The sequence below is a fragment of the Rhineura floridana genome, chromosome 10 (assembly GCF_030035675.1).
Source record: "Rhineura floridana isolate rRhiFlo1 chromosome 10, rRhiFlo1.hap2, whole genome shotgun sequence".
Classification (NCBI taxonomy): Eukaryota; Metazoa; Chordata; class Lepidosauria; order Squamata; family Rhineuridae; genus Rhineura; species Rhineura floridana.
In genome coordinates this window covers 42,010,460-42,035,637 of record NC_084489.1, presented here as the reverse complement: position 1 = coordinate 42,035,637, position 25,178 = coordinate 42,010,460, and positions in this window count along the sequence as shown.

Below are 25,178 nucleotides of genomic sequence, written 5' to 3'. Positions count from 1 at the left end.
TCCATGGTATACTCCAGAGCTGAGAGCGATGAAACAATATAGGAGACGGCTTGAGTGCAGATGGAGGCGAACTCCTAGTGGATGCAATTATATACTGGTAAGTGCCTATGGTAAGCTGTATTTAGGGGCAGTGAGGGCAGCAAAAAAACAATATTTTGCTGCCACTATCAAATCATCAATCTGCTGCCCAGCGTAGCTCTTCAGAATTGTCCGGGGGCTATTACACTATGGCCCCAGGGACATGGTGGAACCATCTGAGGCCTACTGTAATGAATTCGCTAGGCACTTCCAGGATAAAATCTTTAGCATCCGCCAGGACTTAGACTCCAGTGTTATAGCAGGTGAATCAAGCGAGGTATTGTCCCGATTTCTTGGATGAGTTTCAGTTGGTGCAGCTTGAGAACATTGACAAGGTGCTTGGACAGGTTTGTGCAACCACTTCTGTGCTGGATCCTTGCCCTTCTTGGCTAATAATAGCTAGCAGGGATGGAACAGCTGGTTGGGCCAGAGAAGTGATTAATGCCTCTCTGCGACAGGGGGTGGTCCCTGGCTGCCTGAAAGAGGTGGTAGGGAGACCACTCCTGAAGAGACCCTCCCTGGACCCAGAAAATCTTAATAACTATAGGCCGGTAGCAAATATTCCATTCCTGGGCAAGGTCCTTGAACGAGTGGTGGCAGGCCAGCTCCAGACACTCTTGGATGAGACCGATTATCTGGATCCATTTCAGTCTGGTTTCAGGCCTGGTTTTGGCATGGAAACAGCCTTGGTCACCCTGTATGATGACCTTTGTCGGGAGAGAGACAGGGGGAGGGTGACTCTGTTGATTCTCCTTCATCTCTCAGCGGCTTTCGATACCATCGACCATGGTATCCTTCTGGGGAGACTAGCTGAGTTGGGAGTGGGAGGTACTGCATTGCGGTGGTTCCACTCCTACTTGGCAGGTCGCCTCCAGAAGGTGGTGCTTGGGGAACATTACTTGGCACCCTGGACTCTCCAGTATGGGGTTCTGCAGGGGTCAGTTCTGTCCCCCATGCTGTTCAACATCTACATGAAACCGTTGGGTGCGGTCATCCAGAGCTTTGGAGTGCATTGCCATCAGCATGCTGATGACACGCAGCTCTGTTTCTCCTTTTCATCTTCTTCAGGTGAGGCTGTCAATGTGCTGAACCGGTGCCTGGCTGCAACAATGGACTGGATGAGGGCTAATAAACTGAGGCTCAATCCAGACAAGACTGAGATGCTGCTAGTGGGTGGTTCTTCTGACCAGATGGTGGATGTCCAACCTGTTCTGGACGGGGTTGCACTCCCCCTGAAGGAGCAGGTTTGTAGCTTGGGGGTTCTCCTAGAACCATCTCTGTCACTTGAGGCTCAGGTGGCATGGAGTGCCTTCTACCAACTTCAGTTGATGGCCCAACTACGCCCCATCTGGACAGGGATAACCTGGCTTCAGTTGTCCATGCTCTGGTAACCTCCAAATTAGATTACTGCAATGCACTCTACGTGGGGCTGCCTTTGAAGACGGTTCAGAAACTGCAGCTTGTGCAAAATGTAGCGGCCAGATTGGTAACAGGGACCAGACGGTCCAAACATATAAAACCGATTCTGGCCCACTTGCATTGGCTGCCTGTATGTTTCCGAGCTCAATTCAAGGTGCTGGTTTTGACCTATAAAGCCTTACACGACTTGGGACCACAATACCTGATGGAACACCTCTCCCAATATAAACCCACCCATACACTACGGTCAAGATCAAAGACCCTCCTCTGGGTGCTTACTCCAAGGGAAGCTCGGAGGGTGGCAACAAGGGAGAGGGCCTTCTCAGTGGTGGCCTCCAAATTATGGAACGATGTTCCTGACGAGGTGTGCCTGGCGCCAACACTGTTATCTTTTTGGCGCCAGGTCAAGACTTTCCTCTTCTCCCAGGCATTTTAGCATGTGTTTTAAATTGTTTTTATATTGTTTTAAATTTTAAAATTGTTTTAAATTGTTTTTAAAATATGTGTTTTAAATTGTATATTTGTTTTAATGTTTTTGATTGCTGTAAACCGCCCAGAGAGCTTCGGCTATGGGGCGGTATACAAGTGCAATAAATAAATAAAATAAATAAATAAATATGTGGATTAGGTATCTCAACCTCAACATTATTACCACTATAAAATGTTAAAGGAGGGTATAACATGAGAAGAGCACCTATTCTTCCTTTGTTGGGGAAATTAGGTAGTATATCAATTAATGCTAAATTGCAGTATCACTTGAAATAACTTACAACATTCACATGAATACCAAATGAATTTATTATGATAAGTATATTTAGTATGAATATTATTTAGTAGGAATACTAAATAAATTAATAGTAGTTAAACCTTTACCAAGCTTTGCAGGGATACTGGCTTGATTCAATATTAGGGATTCAATATTAGGGATTCAATATTAGGGATTCAATATTAGGGATTCAATATTAGGGATAATATATCATTAAATATTATGGGTCAGATTCTACTTCTGCAGAATAGGCCCTCTTCAGTGGAACCAGGATCTTAGCCATTGTACTGTGCTGTAATTTGGAATAAAGAGCAAGGAAAATACACAGTGGGTGCCTTCATACAATAAACTAGCCAGATCTACTTTACTCATTGAAGTATGCTATGTGCTTTCTTTGTCTTAATACATGTGTTGCCTTATAAGAGAATAGCTTCACACTTGGATAAAGAATGACGTACATTTAGGTATTCATAAATGATTTATCTGGACCATCACACTATAATGAGTGCAGACACCAAGGCTTCAGTTTGAAAGAAATGGTGTGAATATAATAATATCAATTCGCTGTTTGTGCTTAGACCATAGTAAAGATAAGCTGGGCTGCACTTGTAATATTTATGTGTTCTGATGCAGTACATTGCAACAATTTATATCTATTAGAGATTTAGTAAGACATGAAGGCATAAGTGGATTTAATCAGACATGTAATTATTTTTACGCCTGCAATGCAAAAATATGCATAAATGAATTTATGGTTATTTGGCAATCAGGAGGAATAGTGTTTATAAATGTTGAAACAGCTGCTAGCAAATCTATGCGCAAAAGCAAGGAAAACAGCTTTTAGCATCTACTAGTCAGGTGAGCAATAGAGGACTTAGTGAGGCTTGTTTAGTATCTTATGGCTGTCTGGGTGAATTTGGGGCAATTTCACTCAAGTCTGCTAAATTTTCTTTGTTGTGTGCATATCTGTTTTACAGTGCGAGCCGATCCTCAAATTATGTTGACTAGAGGGTGACAGGATTCCTACTAAATCCCGTATGCTGGGACATCTCCATTTATGCTAGTGTACTGAAGTTACAAACACATAGTGACACATGGTTACAACTTTGTCAGTGTAGGTGCTGTGCACTTTTATCTTGAAAGATTGCATAGCTACAGAGTTGTAAGGGGAGAAAAGTTGAAGATGCCCAGCTTAGTGGGCAACTCAGCTTTCAACAGAGCTAGATTACACTTCCCTTGTCAACTGAAAGTTACACCAGCAAAATAGGTGTTATAATTAATACGCAACCATTGGACTCAATAGAGTGCCCGAGATGAATTCTCCCCACCTCTACCCACTCACCCTTTGCCAAATTGGGCTATGGATGCCAGCTAACTTTGGAGCCAATCCATGGCACAGCACCAAGACTATACGAGCCTCAGCAAGGGAACAAAATTAGATTATCAAGGTCAGCAGGTCTCTCTGGCCCTTGGAACTCTCCCCAGCCTGCATCCCTCTCCCTAGGCCATGCCCATCACTGACCCTGCTCCATGCCGGCCTTGGTCTTGGCTTCCCACTTCCCACAAGTGTTTATGTCTTTGAGCTCTGCTCACCTTTGCTTTGGGTCCCACCACTTTTGCCTCTGACCCTGCCTGGCACACAGCCCCTGCAAGGTTACTCATGAAGGAATGCAGCCTTTGGGCTGAAAAAGGCCCATCCCTGCTTTCGACCTACAGACACACAAGACCTGGCTCTTCAGGCAGGCCTTTGGGGTGGGCTAGATTTTAACATCATTGCTTTTAGATTTTAATGTTATTGTACTGATGTGTTATTTTGTGCTATTTTGCTTATTTTGTATGTGGCCCAGAGTGACTGGTTAGCCAGCCAGATGGGCGACTAAGAAATCCAATAAATAAATAAGTAGAGATTTTATTGATGGGAAGCTTTGGTGAAATGGCACTTTACACAAACATTGAAGGTTAACAACACAGATGAAAAACATACTGTCAGACCCCTTTCACAGTCCCTGCCTCAGGACTCCACCCACCCACCCAGAACCTCAGCTGTACTCTTGCAAAGGGAGCTGCAGGCCTTATATATAAGCAGGAGCAACTGACATGTTGGGGCAGTGCTGCAGAGGCCCCCTCCTGACACCAATGTCGCTGCTGCTTACCTGGACAGTGTGGGGGTAGGACAGGCCAATGACAAGGTCAGGGCTGTGGGCACACTAGCAGGAACAATAGATTGGCTTCATCAGTCCAGTACAGCCCCAACCTCGCCACCATCCTTCTCCTTCCACACTGTTCAGGTAAGTGGCAGCAATGCTGGTGGCAGGAGGATAGCTGTGGAGCACCGTGTGATGTTCCTATATTAATGTATATATGGTAAGTGTTGGTTGTTTAGAAGATACATGGTAAGTGGAGTGAAAGAGGAGGGGGAGTGAATGGGCAGTAGAATGCTAGATGATTGGCTGAGTGTTTAAAATGGCTGAACGTATAAAAGGAAGAGTGAGAGTGGAATCTGGGGGGGAGAAGAGAACTGAGTGGGTTGCTTGGTGGGGTTTAGAGAGTTGTTTGCCAGGAGAGAGTGGAGAAGGAGGGGGGTGGAGTTCGGATTAGTATTGAGTAAAACCATATGCTTATGTGCCTTAAGAAGAAATCTTGTTAATCTTGTTAGCTTTGTTATCTTTAATAAATACTTAATTTGGTTTACCAAAGGCCTGATCCTTGGCTGGGGTTTCACAGACCAGAAGGGAGGGTAAGGTAATGACCAAGGCTGAAGAGAAACTGTAACAAATGGTGGCAGCGGTGAAGAGAATAACAATACCAGTATTCAGAGTCTCTGGGAATACTAGTATTAGGACGTGACTGGTAGTTGCCTAGCAGGGGGATCTGTTGAGATCTATGCTAGAGCGGGGAGAGAAACAATAAAAAAGGACAGTCCGGACTGGTGGAGTCCCTGGTGGTGCCTAGTGACAGGGAGTAGCCACGCGCAGGTAGGAACCTGACAGGGAGAGCCAGGGAAGGGCGTCACACACCGCCCCAAAGCATTAGCCACTCCTTCATGTAAAAAAGTGCCAGAATTCACCAGGAGGGACTCAGTCATAGAGAGCTCATGCTCCAGACCAGGACTCCTGAGCATTCTCTATCCCTCCTCCCTGAGCACCCTAAGAACTGTAGAATACTTACACCAATAGCCGAAGAGTGCCTTCCACTTTCCCCTTTGTAGTATAGGGAAACTATACTTTCTTATTCAACATATAGTAAGTGCCCCCACAAAGAGGGCAAATAGAGGGTAATTATGCACTGTGCCATAAACTGCAAAACCCAGCTGATCTATCATGTACTGGGAAAGGCAATGGTGAAGTACAAATCACTCAAAATCATGCCAGTATTTAAATATAGCATACCTAGCAAAAGAAACAGATCTGTGTGTGTGTGTGTGTGTACACATGTCTTAGGTAGTTTTTAAAAAATCAGCTTTTCAGCAGTCATCCTGATTCCAGAAAAATAATTAGATTAAAAGGCATAAGATAGGGTCATTGGAACCAGCTTTTTAGACCAGATGGATTGATTGGCTGAATTAGCTTGGAATTCCATCAAACAGTCTTTCGGGAGTCTTTCTTCAGGCATACACATTAATTTGTTCCAGTAATTAAAAAGACACAAATGAACACTCATTTCTACCAATCAAATCCCAGTTTCAACACTTAAAAACATTGAAGGCATGTTCCTAGGGGTGCTTAATATGTTTCTAAGGCTTTTTTCTGAAAAGATTCAAGGTCAGAAGTCCCACAATGGCTTCATATTTCAGTACCATGGAGAATCTGGGGTAAAGCTTGATCTCAAGCACAGGGGAAACCTGCACATCCCCCATAGATACATCAGAACATCAGAGTGTCAAGTGTTGATTGCTCAGTCCTCAACTTTGTCGCTCCAAGGTAATGTTGTCAGTACAAGAAAATAGGGTCCCCAGATGCTGAAATTTTACTTGTTCGCTAAGTGTGAATGTAAGCACAACTAAACTGAACAGTTTTGGTTTGTTAAAAATTATTTATTTTATTTATTTGTAAAAATATTTGTAAGCCACCTACTCATATAAAATACCAAGGTGGTGTGCAACAAATTGTGCAAGTACAATAGAACATAAGATACCATAACAACAATACAAAATGATCATTAAAATAGCTCATCTTAAGGAAACGTAAACTACTGAATTGCCCTGTTATCATAAAAAGGGTTTCAAGAGATGCCGGGAAGTTTGCAGCGAGGATGCCTGCCAAATCTTTGCTGAAAGAGTATTACTCAGAATGGGGCTAGGGACACTAAATGCTTAACTTCTAGTTGAAGCCAGTCAAGCTTCTGAATATGGGGGACAACTAACCACTCCTCTGGATGAGCTCAGTGATCAAATTGGATTCAGGTGGTACTTAAGGTATCCTGGACCTAAGCTGCTCAGTGCTTGTATGTTAATACAAGAACCTTGAACCAGACCTAGTAGCATATGGGCAGCCAGTGCAGATGTTATAGCAGAGGTGTCACATGCAGTAGCGCAGTAGCAAATTCAGGAGCAGGGTCCCTTCCTGACAGTCACACCCCTCCCCCCTTTTTTTGCTGCTGGGTTAAGAATGAGATCCTATTAATGTCTTCTCCTATAACAACAGACTTCACTAAGAACCAATCAGCATGAAAGGGGAGACTCATTTCCTTTCACTCTGATTGGCTCCAATCAGCAGGAAAGGACAACGAAGCATGTTAGAAGACTCTTCTCAGTGGCTAACACACCCCACTTTCATACTGATTGACTTGTAGGATGCTGGAGACATAGGGATCCTGCACCCAAAAAAGGAAGGGATCTAAGACCCCCCAAGAACCCAGAAGATTACACCCCTGGTCACATGCTTTTAGTCATCTGCCCAATCAGCTGTCTAGCCACTGCTGGAGCTTCCAGACCAGGCCCAAGAGCAAACCCACATAGAACATACTGCAGTAATCAGGTCTCAAAGTTACCAATACATGGCCCACAGTGCCCAGGCTATCCCAATCCAGATATGTCCATCGCTGGCGTATCAGGCAAAACTGGTACAAGGCACTATTCAGTGGTGTACCTAGCGTATTTGACACCCGGAGGGGATCATTTTTTAACACCCCCCTTCTCTATGCAACAAAATTATTTTCAGTAATAATCATGAAATGAAACTAATAATAATAATGGCCAGAAAAGAAATGGAGACAGTGAAAATTTTCTTTTATTGAACTTCGTATGTATAATCATGCCAGTAAAATAAATGAATAAAATAAATATTACAGTACAAAAAAGTAAAAAAGTATTGGATTAATACTTTTTAATTACATTAATGTATTTTTTGAAAAAAGGGAAAAAAACTTATACCTACATATTGAACACTTTGAGGTGTGACCAGTGGGGTATGTACTTACCAACCCTCTGTCATCCATGCATTATGGCGTGAATACAGTTTGCTGATACATAAATATTGATGGCTAGAAGTGTGACACTTAAAGTGGCTCCAAAGGTGCATTTATGCCCCCACAGGCACGTGCTCACCAAATGTCCACATTGGCCTATATACCTGTGTGCGCACACACACATACAAGTACAAAGCCCCTCATGTCCACATCCACAGTGCTGGCACCCTGACTGAGCTGAGAGATGATCGCACAGTCCACAAACACATCTGCTCATTTGTGGTCTCTTCCCACATGCAAAAAGAGGCAGGCAAGGGTGTGTTGCCCCCGTGGCCGTGTTCAACGCCACATGCCTGGAAGTTAGCTTCACGCATCCACACATCTGGGTGTTCACCTGCCCGCACATGTCTTCCAGCTTGCTGCCCACTGGAGAGCCCTCCTTTCCTGCATGCCGCCACCTCTGGGACGCACAGAGGTGGGAGAGGAGGAGGAGGGCAGGCAGTGCTGAGCCCCCCCCCAGCTCCAGGGAGCTCCTTGGGTGCAAAGGTGCTGACCTTTCCCCACATGACCACCCCTTGTGCTGGGTGCACTGGACCCCAGCCCACCCCTTGGGTCCCTGGCTCACTCACTGGATTGGCCCCGGCCTGGGCACCCCTTGCTGGCTAGCCTGCCAGCTGTGCCTCCTCTGCCTGCCAGCACCAAGAGCCGTGCTCTGCCTCCTGCATAGCCTGCCTGCCTGCCTGCCTGCGCCTCTGCAACCAACCCCAGAGCATTAACTGCTTCAGCGGTGGCCTGCTCCAAAGAGCTCACAAGGGGGAGGGCTGGTCCAGGAGGGTGAAAGGGGCACTGCCCCACTGGTCCCCGCCTGCTGGCCGACCTTCCTCCCTGCCACTGCCTCCTTCTCCCTGCTTGTCTCGGGGTTGCCCCCAGCAGGGAGGAGGAGGAGGAAGGAACCCCAGGATGAGCTGCTTCGCTTGCCATTGGGTCTGGCTCTAGCATTGTCTGACAAGGCACCCCCTTATTGCCTGCACCCAGGGTGGGCCTCTTGTGACACCCTTCCCTGGCTCTCCCTGTCAGGTTCCCACCTGCTTGTGGCTACTGCCTTTCACTAGGCACCACCAGGGACACCACCAGTCCGGACCGTCCTTTATATGGTTTCTCACTCTGCTCTAGCACAGATCTCACTAGATCCCACTGCTAGGCAACACCACCAGTCACGTCCTGTAACCAATACTCCCAGAGACTTTGCCTGAGTCTCTCTCTAGCTGGTTACTTTTGCGACTGCGTGCTTATGCTGTTCCCAACCCCCTTGTATCTTTATATACAAAGCATACAACTCTGGGTTGCTCTGGATACCTGACTTGTTACAATTCCTCCCTTCACCATTGCCACCATTAGATACAGATTCTGTTCAGCCTTGGTAATTACCTTGCCCTCCCTTCTGGTCTGTATATTCCCCAGCCAAGGATCAGGCCTTTGGTAAACCAAATAAGTATTTATTTACTAATAACAGGAAATAACAAGATTACTTTTAGAATGTTTCACAAGCGTATGGTTTCATATATATATCCTCTTTAAATATCAGCCAAATCCAATCCAAACTTCCCTCAGAACTCTGCCAACCCACTCAACAACCTCTCTCTCTCAACTCTCTAACTCTCTTCTTCCAACCAACGACCCTTCATCACTCACAACCCCCCATTTATACCTTCAGCTAGCCAGCCACTCAGCCAATCGTCATCCAGCACACTTCAGCTTCTCACCCATGTACTCCCTCTTTCTCTCTCAGTCAATTACTGTACATCACCCAATAAACCGGCACTTACCATATTTACAGATGCTAACTTACAGGAACATCACACCTCTCCCATCGCTTCGCCCTTGGTACGCCACTGGCACTATTAGCTACAGAGGTCACTTGGGCCTCTAATGACAACAACGTATCCAGGAGTACCTCCCAAGTTATATACCTGATCTGTCCAGAATTAATATTCTGTTTTGTTCTCTTTATAATGGGGGGTATTGCTACCAAGATATAATAGATTAAAAAATTAAATGGAGCAAGTTTACATCCTTGCTTAAGATCCTGGCCCACTGATATGGAATTAGTTCACAGTCCAATGAAATAAGATCTAGCTTATTTTTATTTGATTTTATTTTATTTATATCCCGCTTCCTAAAAGAGTTCAAGGCAGAAAACACATCAATGATAAAACAATTTTTTTTTAAAGCATTCTGCAAACCAGAAATCTTGGGGCTGCTAGGAACAGTGTCTTTCAGCCATCAAATGCCTGGATAAACAGGAATGTTTTAAAATTCCTCCTCCAATTCCCAAATGGTCCACACCCAAGACGCAATTCAGGAGTCCATTACAGACATTGTTCCACATGTCCAGGTTTGAATCAGGAATTAAGAAGGTCAGCGCACTGCTCCCAGCATCTTCAAAGGTCTCCATCCTCCCTGAGAACCAGGGTTTCGTTTGAGCCACTACAGCCAGACAATGTTGCCAAACTAGGAACATGTGTCCTCTGAAAAGAAGGCAAACTCTTCACTGTCCCTCTCCTGGTTTTAAAGTAAAGATCCTGTGAGAGCCCATGGTGACAGTCAGTGGGGAACTAAAATGCCTCCTGGAAGTTCTTAAAAGAAGTCTAGTAGACTCGCAGTGGAAACTTTCACATAGGGCTGACATGTCTTAATTCCTTGGAGTTTCATCAACATTTTTAAATTGGATGATTTTGCTTACTCACCCAACAGACCATATTTTGAACCTCATTTGATCAATATAACTTGGGAACAAATGTTGGAATAAATAATTTTGATTAACTGAGGCAAATGGGGTTCCAAACTTTTATTTAAAAAGTCATATTTTCTAATCTGCTGATAATATCAAAAGTGTCCAAATCTATGAAAGCAGCAAATGAAAGATCCTTCTTTACTGTCACATGTTTTTATATATACTAGCAAATGCCATCAATGATCCATGGCTGAATGGCCAGATCTGATTCCAGTCTGCTCCTCAACAAACACCAAAACATCATCAGCATCTGCTCAGTACTCAAGTTTGAGAAGTAAATAATTGGTGTATAAATTAGCCAAAATGTCAGTTAAATGTATAGGTCTATAAATTTAAAAGACGTTTTCTAACCCATTTCTTATAAATGGGAGCTGCATTGCTCATATTCCAATCAGTGGGAATAACACTAATTAAAATGATGACAATGAAATACTTGCTTATAACTTTGACCTACCACTCTTAAATTGTTTATTATTATTATTACTGTTACTATTATTATTTCCATTTATAGACCGCTTACTGTCTAAAAGATCTCAAAGCGGTTTACAATAAGTTGGTATCTTCTATGCTCTTGCTAGGAATGCCACTTTCCCCCTAGGACTTTGAAAGATGAACAGTGAGTTCCTGTACTTCTTGAACATTGAAGGCCATGGGTCAAGGCAGTTAATTGTTAATAAAGCTCTGGTTTTCAGTGTCCTACAGTACTTTATTAACGATACCACAGATACTGTACAAGCCACGATGGCTATGCTTGACCTCCACAGTTGGAGGCGGTATACTTCTGAATACCAGTTGCTAGAAACCACAGGAAGTTCCCTTGTGCTCAGGTCTTGCTTGCAAGTTTCCCACAGACATCTGGTTGGCTGCTATGAGAAGAGGATGCTGGACTAGATCAGTCATTGGCCTAATCCAATAGGCTCTTCTTATGTTCCTGTGTACTATTCCTAGGCATTTTGCAATGGATGACCTTTGTTTTTATTGTATTTTAATGGGTTTTTTTTAATTCTATGGTTGTTGTTTTTACTGTGTTGTAAACAGCTTTGATGTTTTTAACGAAATAGCGGTATACAAATATTTTTATAAATAAATAAAAATAAATAATTAGCACTAAACTAAACATTATATTAAATTTATAGTTTGTATTTGCAATTTTTCTAAAGAATAGGAGCCATCTTGGGGAGAGATCCATATCAGGAGTGTAGAAGGGGATTAACCCTTTTTCCCTCTGCCATGTTCCTAATGAAAATTAACCACCTTCCTGAAGTTGCTGTCTGCCCTGGGAAGGAAGCTGCTATTGGTGCCAAAAACAGCAAATAGTAACTTTGGGGTTGTGATTTTTAGTGGGACAGCAGTACAGGGAGAAAGGGTAAATCCACCACCATCACCATTTTCATCTCCATCATGTTCCTGATCTGGATTAGGTCTGTGGCTCATCTTTTTCTTCTTCTTCTAAGAAAGACATCTTTTATATATAGTTTGCTCTTTAGAGACATTGGTTAACAACAAGGTGATGTAATTAGTTCAGCCCCTTCTGACTAATTTCCCAAAATGTTTATTTTCCTTGGACTTGACTGCAAAATTGAAGAAGGACTTTGAGCGGCTTGCTTTGATTTTAAAAACCAATTTGTAATCCTTGTTTTCACTTCTGTAAAACAATTAATGGCCAAAAATTTGTGTTTCATTTTCCATCTTATTTTTTTCTTGGCAACTTTATATTTTTTGTCAAACTGTATAGACCTATTGTGATCTAAATGAATTCCATTCCAACAGGCTGGAGCCATACCACCACCACCCTAGACTCGCCAACAAAGGCTGGGACTCCACATGGCTTGCAAACACATGTAACAACATTCTATCCTTCGGAATCTTACTGTACACCGCTTAAGAGACTACAGTGTTAAGTGGTATCTAAACTGGTTAAAATAAATAGATAAATAAAACCATGATGACAACTTTTTGTAATGAAAAGTAATCTGGGAGGGGGCCATTTTCAGTGGTAAAACTACAGGGGATGGAAGTTGGTCCTTAGCTCTTTTCCCACACACTTAGTTTCCTCTGCACCATTCCCACCATGTTTGGAACCCTTCATGGCAGGAAGTTGATGGAAATGGGGGAGTTGCACAGGAAAGGTGGCAGACGGGAAAGGGTTATTCCCCCCATCCCACGCACAGTATCACTTATTTGATCCAAATCACCCCCTTCTGAAGCAGCTTTACCTTTTCTTTTGGGGCCTAAAACAGGTATGGAGAACCTGTGGCTCACTAAATGTTGCCAAACTACAGCTCCCTTCAATCCCAGCAAACATGGTCAATGGCCAGGTTGATGGAGTGGTAGTTTATCAACATCTGGAGGGCCAAAGATCCACCACACCTGGCCTAAAAGAAGCAGCTGTGACGGTTTTGCTGCATGTGTTTCCTTGTAACATATAGTTTTGCCCTCAGAGCAACTTCTGATATTTTCCTGTAATGCAGGGCAAGGTGCTGTTGCAGCTAGAATTTTTTTTAAAGGGAGAAACCCTGTTATTTATCCCTAAAGGAGAGCTCTAGATGGTAGCATTAGGTAAACAGATATTGATTTCTGACAATAAGTGGGAGCAACTTTCCTTTTTAATGCCACTGAGGCGCTAGCCCTGGCAGCTTCATAACTGTGTAAATGAAGACACAGAACTGTGTGGGAACCTTAATTCCTATCCAGCTTCTGGTCTAGTTAATTTAATTCCAGAAAAAAGAAGGAATGTCTTTTTAAATGTCAGGGCATTGCTGAGGAGAAAAGGAAACCTGCACTTTAAAAAATGACATCTCATTCAGATGTAAACCTAAAGATTTAGAGCTATGTGAATGAACCTCAGGCTTGTGCACTCCCCCTACCACTTTCTTTCTCTGGCACAGCCAGAAGGAAATCAAAAGCTTTCACTCCCATTTTCAGTTAACTGCAGCTCAGCACTGAAGTTGGTTTATTTCTGTAAACCATAGTTAAAACTAACCACAGTTTATCTGGGTTCAGATGTAACACTAAACTGTGGTTTGTTAAAAATGCAAGCAAAAGCTTCCAGTCTCCTCACAGCTATGCAGAAGGAGGATGAAGGATCAAGTATGTGAGCCCAAGGTTTGCTGCAGCTTGTTCCTAGCATGTCATGATAAGCTATGATTTATCATGATGTCCAGACATAGCCATAGTCTCTCATTTAACTATAGTTTAGCATTACATCTGAATGAAGCCTATGTGTGGCTGTGTGGGTAGGAGTGTACTTAAGAAACAGCCCCAAGTTTGTGTAGTGCAGGAGGGGTTGATACACATCATTGGCACTACAGACAGAAAAGTGGAGCAGAAATGGGATATATAAATTATGTCAAATAGGTGTCCACAACAGTTACATCAAATTGTAACACAATTCTTCATTATAGTACTGGTTGCATCACTAGGAACTACCTATGGCTTTTTTCAAGTAGTGTTTCAAGCTCTACAGCAAGGATGGGGAACCTATTATATATAGCCTTCCAGATGTTGTTAGACTCAAGCTCCCATCAGCTCTGTCCAGCATGGTCAGTGGTGAAGGATGATGGGAGTTGTAGTCCAACAACATCTGTAGGGACACAGGTTCTCCATCCCTGCTATACAGAAATCTGCACAACCATTTTGGCTATTTGGTGTGTGTGTGTGTGCGCGCATGCACACACACAGATTGTAAGAGATCATTAAGAAACAAACAAAAAACCCATCAAACCCTCAAAATAGTTCACACATGTGAAATCTCTGTTTGATTACTGTATGCCAGGTGGCTGGTAGCTGCATATTTCAACTCCTTCCACATATAGACTGATGCAGTTCTGATTCTCATTACAGGTTATGCATGCAGTAGGGGAACACAGGAGCAGCCCTACTGGATCAAAGCAAAGACCCTTCTCATCCATCTTCCTGTATTCCACAGTGACCACAAAGATCCCTATGGGAAGCCCACAAGCAGGATATGAAGAAATAGAACATTCCAACTGTTCTTCCCCAGCAACTATTATTCTGAGGCAGGGTTCCTCTGATGCTGGAGATAGTATATGGACATTACTACTAGTAACCACTGATAGCCTTATCCTGCATGAATTTGTCTAATCCCCAATGAAAGCCATCCAAATTGGCAGCCACATCTTGTGGCAATGATTTCCATAGTTTAACTGTGCTCTGTATGAAGAAGTACTTCCTTTTGTCTATCCTGAATTTTCTATTATTCAGTTCTTTGGAAGAATCTGGGTTCTAATATAATGAGACAAGGAGAGGGGGGAATCATTTTCTCCCTTTTTTCCACACCATGCATAATTTTATAGCCCTACGTAGTGTCGCCTGACATACTCACCTTTTTTTCTAAACTAAAAGGCCCAACTGATAATTGTATGATCTTTGCCCATAAGGGAGAACATGCTTGAGTCTGAAACCCACACTGCTTGTATGAGCCATGTCTGAAACAGGTCTGAAACATCTGGTGCATCCTTGCTGAATCAGAGAATAATAGAATTGGAATGGGCCTATAAGCTCATAGAGTCCAACCCTCTGCTCAATGTAGGAATCTAACTTAAAGCATACCTGACAGGTGGCTGTCCAGCTGCCTCTTGAATGCCTTCTGTGCTGGAGAGCCCACCACCTCCCTAGGTAATTGATTCCATTGTCGTACAGCTCTAACAGTTAGAATGTTTTTCCTGATGTTCAGCCAAAATCTGGCTTCCTGTAACTTGAGCTGTGTCCTGCACTTTGGGATGACTGAGAAGAAATCCTGGCCCACCTCTCTGTGACAATCTTTCAAGTACTTGAGGAGTGCTATCATATCTCCTTCAGGCTTCTCTTCTTAAGGCTAAACATGCCCAGTTCTTTCAGCCTCTCCTCATAGGAGTATCTAGAGATACTTTCATTTGAAAAGTTTTCATGTGAATTACAGTGCATTCCTAACCCCCAGATACATCAACTGGGAGGTGTATATAGGATGTGTTATATCTCTCCACTTCGCAGCTGAGCTGGCCTTTAAGGTAATGATTTACCTTGACATTTTTCACCTGCTGATGGGAAAGCCCTGCTGGTGTAAGTTATGCCAGTGTACAGGACAAAAGGGGGCATGTCAAGGGTGGTCAGGGAGAAGTTGCACTGCATTGTAACTTCCTTCATTCACTGGTCCAACCCACAGAGCTCGGTGTAACTTCACCAGCAAAAAAGCAGATGTAAGTAATTCCACCCTATAGGAGTCAATGAAAGGTCAGAACCTGAAGATTTAAACTACCCCCTCAAAACCCCAGCCACAGACTTCCTGGTCAGAAGCAGTCAGGATGCATACAGGAGATATGTGGGTGTAACTGCCTGGTGAGGATTGCTTTGCCTCTATTATTTTATACATCATTTACATAACTTTAAGAGGAATCATTAAAGTAAAGCAATGCAGTTCTATTAATGTCAAATCAAACACCGATTCATTTTTCCTTGAACCAGTTCACATTATCATGTTTGCAAAACGCTTTTGTGCAAGAAATAATCCCATGTGATTACTTTGTTAAAAGCAGTTCCACCCACATCAGTGCCACTGTACTCATATCATCCTAATTGGTGGCAAAATTTCCTTTGAGATAACAGGTTAGGATTGTACTTTAGCTGTTATATGACATTTGCTGAACAAGTATCCTAGCATTTTGATTTGGAAAAAAAAACCCCACCCCCACCTTTCCCCACTTTTTTCTGCTACAACTATTATGACTGAAAAGAAATGGATGACGAAAGGAGGAAACAATGGCTTTCTCTGTTGCAGTTATTATTATATTCTTGGCATTAACGTATTAATAGTGGCTCTGAAATATTCAACATATTATCAAGGTATATATGCCAGTAAATTACTTAGTATCATTTGAATCACGTGCAAAAATCTGAAGATAAACATTCAGACGTATTATAATATAGTACAGAATAAATAAGTGCAGTTTTTAGACAACAGTTTCATTAAGTGCACATCAACTGTATGCTGATTATTTTCAACACAAGCAAAGATCTGGCTGCAAAATAACAATGTGCATTTTACAATCTCCGGTTTTTGGCTTTTTCAAATGATGGGGTTCTTTTTCATTCATGTATCAGATGCTATTGCAAAGATCAGTAATGTTTCCAATAAATTATAGATTGACCAGTCTGCACGCTTCTATTTGTTGTTGAATCATGTTCTTCTACAATCTCAATCTGTCAGAGTTACATTCAGCCTTCCAAGACTGCTGCTGAATTGGTTTTAAAACCACAGACTGCCCTCTGTTGCTCAAAAAAAAAAAGTCTGCAGCTATGCAGTTTCACTTCATTCTGAAGAAGAAATGTGACAGTTTCATAATTGACTGCAAAATGCCAACATTGCAAAAATTGAAAATATGAATTAAAAAAATTAAATATATGTCATATGTGATTCTGTGAAAACACAGAGAAGCAAGCGTGCAACATGAAGAATATAGAATACACATAAATAATGATTGAATTAGCTAGCTGATCTCTTTTTTCTTCGTATTTCAATGGCAAAATATGTTGGCCAGGATACAAAAAAAAAATGAATAGTTCTGTAAGCCCAAGAGGCTTTTAGGCTTGTTTTTCTCAAACAACAGCCCTCTATGCTGCATAGCAAACTGCTTTGAAACGGAGGGGAATATCAAAAGCAGTTTGTGATATGGTATAGGTATCAGCTGTTTAAAGAAAAGTTAAAAAAAAAACATCTACAGAGCTAGCTCCCTTTGTGGGCCTCATCAACTCTTTCAATCCCAGCCATTATTCTGAGGACGGTCAGTTTATATTGGCTATATTGCACCAATAGTTAACCGAATCAGAAGAAAAATGTAAAAGTGTGATAAACTTGGCAGGAAAGAAAACACAGCAGCTAGATAACTCAGCAGAAAAACAAAACAGATTAGAAGGTTATTATTACCCAGTCCCAATTAGACTTGAAAGAGCAAAACAGCTAAATGATAGATTTCTGTCTTGGGTTGGGGTTCTATGAGATGAGAAAATGATGATGTGGTATGCTGGTAGCCCTTTCAACCTTAACATCTGCAGTATCTTAATAAAACAGTACAGTGCACATGTTTGCACAATAATACACTTATTGTTTAAGTGGCTGATTTCACATTTTTCCTCTCTTCCTCTTATTCATCTCTAGTTGGTTAATAATCAGGAGAGAAAAATATTTCCAAAGCTTAAATGTGCATCACATGGCAGCAGCAACTTGACTGTGCTTGTTCATTTGCATGACAAGCTTTTAAAATTACTTTTGCCAAAATAATAATAAAAAAGAAATGCATGAGAAGATAAATATGCAGACATACAGTGACTTGACATAAACACATGAATAATTTCCTCACAAAATATCCTACCTGTGGATTTTTTAAAAAACAAAATTGTTATTAAGAAGTGTCTTTATTGCAGATAATATTTAATGTACCCATTTAAGCTTCACAGTAAACAAATATTCTTGGAAAGAAGTAGGCATTAATGGATTTCATTTAAAAAAAACCCTTTTTTGTAGCTGAAATTTATTTAGATAGTATCAGGGGCAAAATAATAGGCACTATGCATGTTCTTTTTTCATGTGTTGTGACTTAAAGAGAGCAGCAAATATTATCTGTAGAAACTGGGAATGTTTATTCATTCAGAAATACAATATGAAAAATAAAAGCATCCATGCCACAAGTATTTCAAGTTACCATTTTGGTGCTGGCAAGGGTGAACAATGGAACAGCATACTTGTAGCTATAATTTTTCAAATGCAAATGTTGATGTGAAAACAGTAACAAGGAATTTGAAGATGCAAAAAGGGGGGGAGGACAGAGTTATTGAAGGTTCATACACTCTGCCTACTTAGCATTTTTCTGCAAATCAGACTTTCTTTCTAATGTTATGATTAAAACATGTATTCATGAAGCTGATGTTTTAGTATATTGAGAATATGGTAATGCTAAATCTTCTAATGTGCATTCATCATACCATTTTGCATATGATCACATTTTTGTCAAGTCCATAGATTAAAGCTTTCTCACCTAAAATTAATTTAAAAATATCATTTGTGATCATTATTTAAAAACAAAAAGCAAACACACAACAGACAACAAGAAAGCCCAACATATAAGTTAACAAACGTCACTAGTATTTATTTTTGCTACATTTCTTTGCAACACATCTAAAATTCTACATTAATGATCATTTTTTAGAAGAAAGTATTATACTATTGGTATTTTAAATTCAAAACCTGTATTTATCTGGTCATGTTTAATGTATATTCTTTTTTTAAAATCCAAAGTATCCCTTACATTCCTCAGGACCATATTCCTGAGGACCATTCCTCAGGACCTACCTATATTTTACATAATGGGAAAATACAATGTGCACCACTCTAAGCTCTTTGGAGAAGGGGCAGGATACAGTTGTGATCTGATGATGACAACAATATTATTTTACAAATAACTCACTATTTATGACTTTTTAAAGTTTCAGAAGGGCAGCCATTTTGCTCTGCTGCTGCTAAAACAACAAATAACACAGTCCTGTTCTTGTCTGCTCAAAAGTAAGTGTAATTTAGTTCAGTGGGGCTTACTCTCAGGTAGGTGTCTCTGGATTGGAGCCAGAGACTTGTGGCACTATAAAGAATGACACATTATATTCATGCCACAATTAAGGTGGCACAAAATTGCTGTTTTAATAAAACTTGACAATGGTGGTAGTTCTGAGCTGTATTTTATAAATTAATGACTGTTGGCCACAAGCACTGCATTAGCTACGACATTTCATTTTAGTTCCAGCACCAATGGATATTCTTGGATGTGACTGAAATTGTTTCAGATCTTTGATAATCCACATCACCTCCTGCTTCACAGGTCCCCATATTCTCCCACCTGCCTAGTCCAGACACAATGAGCACATGAACTTTGATGCACAAGTCTAAATCCACTTTCCTGCACAATTGATTTTAAAAATATTTCTGTATATTCTAAGCTGCATACAGCCACTCTCTTATGCATGTAATAGCACAAGAAAAGCTTTTAGGGTGCAATCCTATACCCACTTACCTGGGCGTAAGTCCTATTGAACTCAATGGCCCTTAGTTGTGAGTACATGTGCATAGGACTTAGCAGATGACATCACTTGTGAAAACAGCCAAATAGAAACTGGCAGGTTGTGATGGCTAGAGTATTGGGTTAGAACTGGGTTAGAGTCACGTTCAAATCCCATCTCAGCCACAAAGCTTACTAGGTAACCATGGGCCGATCACTTTATCTCAGCCTAACCTACTTCACAGGGTTGTTATTAGAATATTCCTACCGGGTTACTATGAGAATAAAAAGGGTGGGGAGAACCTTTGGATTGGTTTGCCATCCTGAGAGTACTTGTGCTAAAGGGCAGGATATAAATACTGCAAATAAATAAGAAATAAGTTCTGGATACTTTTATTTAAATATATATGAGAACTGGCTGGATTTAGTACCTATTATTTTTTATTTAGATAAAATTTAGGTATGTTTTCTTAGTTGCATGTCTGATAAATAACCCCTGTTCTACTTTATCTGCAGATTTCTAACATATTCCCATGACAACACCAAATAACTTATCGTGGAATATTGACATCCCTTTATTTTAATTCTGGGAGATGCTGACCACAAGAGGGCACAAAAGGGTTTTTGTTGTAATTTGTGTTAGCTCATGGCTATGTTTTTGAGGCCTGGATGTATGTATTTACAAATAAATTCGCATTACTTTTGTAATATACTTTTGCTTTAAAAAGGATTGACGTTTGTTACTAAAGAAATATTTTGAGATATATAAACTCCAAGTCCTATCACATTAAATAAAGTACCAACCAATAAATTACAAAATTCTTCTCCTTAAATATTGGATAGGCACCATCTCTTATCTTTTCGGCACCTACTGAAGACTTCCTCTTTTCTCTTTCAACAACTCTTTTAAGTAAAGACCGTATCCCAGTCTGCGTCTGTGTTGGAATTGCTTTTTAAGATGTTTTTCAAGCTGTTTATTTTTTTAAAAGATGTTTTTCAAGATGTTTTGTTTGGTGTAGTGGTTAAGGTGCTGGACTAAGACCTGAGAGACCAGGGTTCAAATCCCCACATAGCCATGAAGCTCACTGGGTGACCTTGGGCCAGTCACTGCCTCTCAGCCTCATGAAAACTCTATTCATAGGGTCGCCATAAGTCAGAATCGACTTGAAGGCAGTACATTTACATTTTGTTTTAATATGTTTTTCAAGATGTTTTGTTTTAATATATCTTAAAGTATTTTGTTTTAAGATGTTTTAAGAGTGTTTTTAGTGTTTTTGTTTACCGCCCTGGGCTCCTTCTGGGAGGAGGGGTGGAATATAAACAAACAAACAAACAAATACTATTATGACTAGCTTGGCCCATTGATTACAATGGGATTCATTCCCTGAGGAAGTACGCCTGGCGCCGACTCTGCTCTCCTTCCGGTGCCAGGTCAAAACCTTCCTATTCTCTGAAGCATTTTAAGTTACACTGATTTAATTTTAAAAATGTTTATTGTATTGGATTGTTGATTGTATTTTAGTATTATTTTGTTATTCATTGTATTTTTATGCTATTTTATGTTCACCGCCCAGAGAGCTATTGCTAGTCGGGCGGTATATAAATTTAATAAATAATAATAATAATAATAATTCAAATTTAGTTTAGTCTGGATCCAAATCACTATCTGTATGCATATTGTTTTCAACATGTGCTCCTTATTCTAGGTTAACAGGGGCTGCCAATGCAGTGACCCTGAGTGAACATGTGTCTGCAGAGGCCTTCTCTGCCCCCCAAAGGGCCCTCTATCCCTTTCCTGCTGAAATTAGGCTTGAAAGAAGCATTCTGTTGTAGCCAACAAAATTAGTTGTGGAGTGTGTATGTGGTTCCCACAACAGTTTGTCTGGTTTGCAAATATGCCCAGGGACCAAAAAGGTTAGCGACATCTGTCTAGAACTTTGCAAAGAACAGAATCTTTCAAAATGTTCTTGTTTTTTAAACTCTCCGCTGACTGACTTTAACCCACAAACCATATATAATCCTGGATGAGACAAAATAGAATCCTGAACTTGAGGTCTAACCTGCTTCCTTTCTAGGATTCAGTGTAATCTCTGATCCAAAGCATCCCACCCCCAACTTTCATGTATCATCTGCTTTCTTCAGACCCTTATTCCTGACTGTGTATTAGCAATAAAGACTCTGTCAAATAATCTCTCTCTTTGCACACCTAAGCTGCTCAGTTCCATGCATGATCAGACAGAGGCCAAGGGGAGTGAGCACAAGAGGGGTGAGAGTGTCAATCAAAGCTTCTGATGCTTTTCAAATTGGGGAAGAAGTAGTTAGAACTCTGTGTGTGTGTGTGTGTGTGTGTTTGTGTGTGTGTGTCTTGGCTCACATAAGAGTGATTCCGTGGACAGAGTCTGGGCAATAATTTGTGTGTTCTGCTCCACATGTAGGGCTGTTGGCAATTACGCACAGCTCCTCCCTGCTCTTCTGCACATTGTCCTTCACCTGTACATGCAGGGTGGATTGTCGAGCTGCTGCCTACACACATGCAATTCAATGCACAAAGGCAAAGACCATATTGTGGATTTCCTAATTTCATCCTCACTGAATTATATAGTAGGTGGCAATAGATTTGTCCTTCATGTAGAGGCAAGGACCGTGTGCTAAGTGGGTGAGGAGGAGCTGTGTATGCCCTTTTCCCCCTCCAGTCAGATCAGTTCAAAGCCCAAAACAAGGCCCAACACAAATCAGGATGGCAAACAATTCCCAGTGTGCCCTTCTGGCTGAACTATGGAACCTACTGTCTCAGGCTTAAGAAAGCTGGCAGAGCCTTAACTTCCTGTGGCCCCTTCCGCTAACAAAGCTTACTGCAATCCTTAAAGAGCCTTGATTGATTGATTGATTGATTGATTGATTGATTCTGCAATTACATGCTCCTGTGTGACTCTGGAGCAGGCGAAACTTCAAGGGAACCATCGCCAGAGCTTCAGGATTTTGGGAGAGACTTGTCCTCAGGACAGAATGGTGCAGAAAGGAGTGTCAATGGTTCCCACAAGTAGAATGACATGTGATTCATCTGAATCTGAGTCCACAGGGCACCAACACCAAACATGCCCCCCATTAAAAATGAGTTGCTACCAGGGACATAGAATATTCTGTGGGTACTACAGCAAACCATTTTCTTTGAAAGCTTGCAGTTAGTTGCTCTGCTAGATTATTTGTGTAACTGAGAATCTGATGTAAAGAATATGAGCTCTTTTGCAAAGCACAGGCCAATATCTCAGACAGGAGGTCAGGTCTCCTGCTCCCCTGGTGCATTCACTATAGCTGCCCAGTTTCCCTGCTTTTTAAAGTTTGATAGAAATATCTGTTGGCTATAGGTACAATGTTAAACTGCAAGGTTTTTTGCCTATTAGGGAATATTAATAAATGTTGATGGTTATAGAAGACTTGGATATCCTGAGATTTAAACATTAAAGCCACTTTCTGGTCTGTTGAGATACCAACATTTCATTTTTTAATATATTGTTTGCTTTTTCATGGTCCCCCCAGAGGTTCGGGCCCTCGAGAGCTCCAGGCCCCAGGGATTTTGCCCCCCTGCTCCCTCTCTCCTCAGCCCTGTTCCATGTCTGAAACCCTGGAGAGCCTCTGCCAGCGAGTGTAGACAATAATGAGTTAGATAGACCAATGGTCTGACTCAGTATAAAGTAGCTTCCTGTGTTCCTAGAGAGCAAAAGAAAGAAGATCCACTGTATAAGAGAAAAGGAAGAGCAGGAGATCTCAAAGGTAGCAAGGAAGGGGATGGGTGCATAGCATGGATAGATTAGCAGCAGCGGCTGGCTTCCTCATGATCCAGGCACTAGAGCTTCACAGACAGATGCAGAAGCAGGGGTTTAGTCATCTGAGGTCATGGGGGGGTCGTAGACCCTTTACTTTTTTGGGAGCAAGGTCCCAGGCAGATCCTTATGTACAAGACAATCAGCAAGAAAGGGTGTGTGTGTTAGCCACTGAAAACATGTCCTTTCATGCTGAGCGGAGCCAACCAGAGTGAAAGGAAGTGAGTCAGCCACTGAGGAGACTCTTCTCAGTGGTTAACATACAGCCTCCCTTTCATGCTGATTAGCTCTTAGGGACAGATGTTGTACTGGAGTGTAGACTCAGAGATGACAGAGAGAGCAAGGAATATAAGGGAAAGTGGGAAAGGAGGCATGGTGGGGAGCGGTATGGCTGTGAGGGGTGTGTGGTGTGGCTATCTTGAAGAGACCTTGCAGTTCTGAATCTGCCACTACACTACTGGGGGCGAGGGAAAGTGAGAGCCATAGGAGTGCTTGACTTCTTCTGGAATATTCCAGGCCTCATTCTTGAATGTTCAGCTTTCATTACAAAAAAAAAAAGGTCTTTTAACCCTTTTACCTACAGAGACATAAAGAAAAACGTACCAGCAGTATTCAACTCAATTGCTCATTAACACTGCAATTGTACGCATGTCTACTCATTTCTATGTCCCATTTACTTCCAGGCAAATGAGAACAGCAGGTGTGGAGAACCTTTGGCCCTCCAGATGTTACTGAAGTGCAATTGACCAAGCTGACTAGGGCTGATGGAACTTGTAGTTCAGCAATATCTCAGGTTCCCCACACCTGGGATTCAGGATTGCATGCTGTGTAAACTTGCTTAGGCATCCTCCAGTATTCTGGCCAATGGTTGCAACATCACTACAAAATTTCTGACTATGGGCCTGACGAGAAGGTCAGGCCCCAATAGGAGATAGTTGCCCAAGTTCAGGAAAGAGAGGGTGAAGGAATGTCTGTCAGGCCATAACAAACCACAGCATTAGACTGAATTAGTCATGAAGGGTCTCTAGGTTCACAATTTCTGGCAAGTCATAAAAAGACAGCACCATTTCAATACTTTCATGCAGAGTATATGCCTGGAGCTTGCCTTGACTTATAGCCAGAACAGCCAACGGGGTGCCCTCCAGATGTTGTTGGACCCTGATGTGGAAACCCAAAATAAAGACTTCACCAGAAATGATTTCAAAGCTTTATTAAACAACATGTTGCGATAGTTTATATGGATATCAAAGTGCACAGAGAACTCCACCCAATTATAATAGCAGCAAAATACTTATGGTCATAACTGAGTTCAGTTGTAACACATGACTAATAGCTGCTGTAACAGTCTTTAGAACAATGGAGAAAATACAAACTGCCTACATCTTACTCCTTATATCCCATGCTTTGCCTCCTTCCTCTTTCTCACCCGCCGCCTGGAACATCCTGTACAGAGAAACAAGTTGGCTAATGGAGTCTTCTGCAGAAAAACCCATTTAACCATATCAATTCCCCCCACTGGAAATACCATTTCCACAATCATTTACATCAGTTTGCATTGTCTCATAGATTTCCTGATCCCTACATTCTTTAACTTTTTTCATTTCCAGTGTCATTTGTCTTACTTCTTCTTTGCTTAACTTCTCCATCACATTTCTGCTATTCTTTAAAGATTGGCTAATGCAACACAATATGTTTAAAGCATACATATAAAGCAACTATGCAGCATAAAATAATAAATGCATACTTTCAGATGTTTTTTTAATAATTTGCCTACCCAATCCCCTATATCTGGCAACCATCCAAACCAGTCAATTCCCACGGTAGGGTCCTGTGCCATCTGATGAAGCCACTGC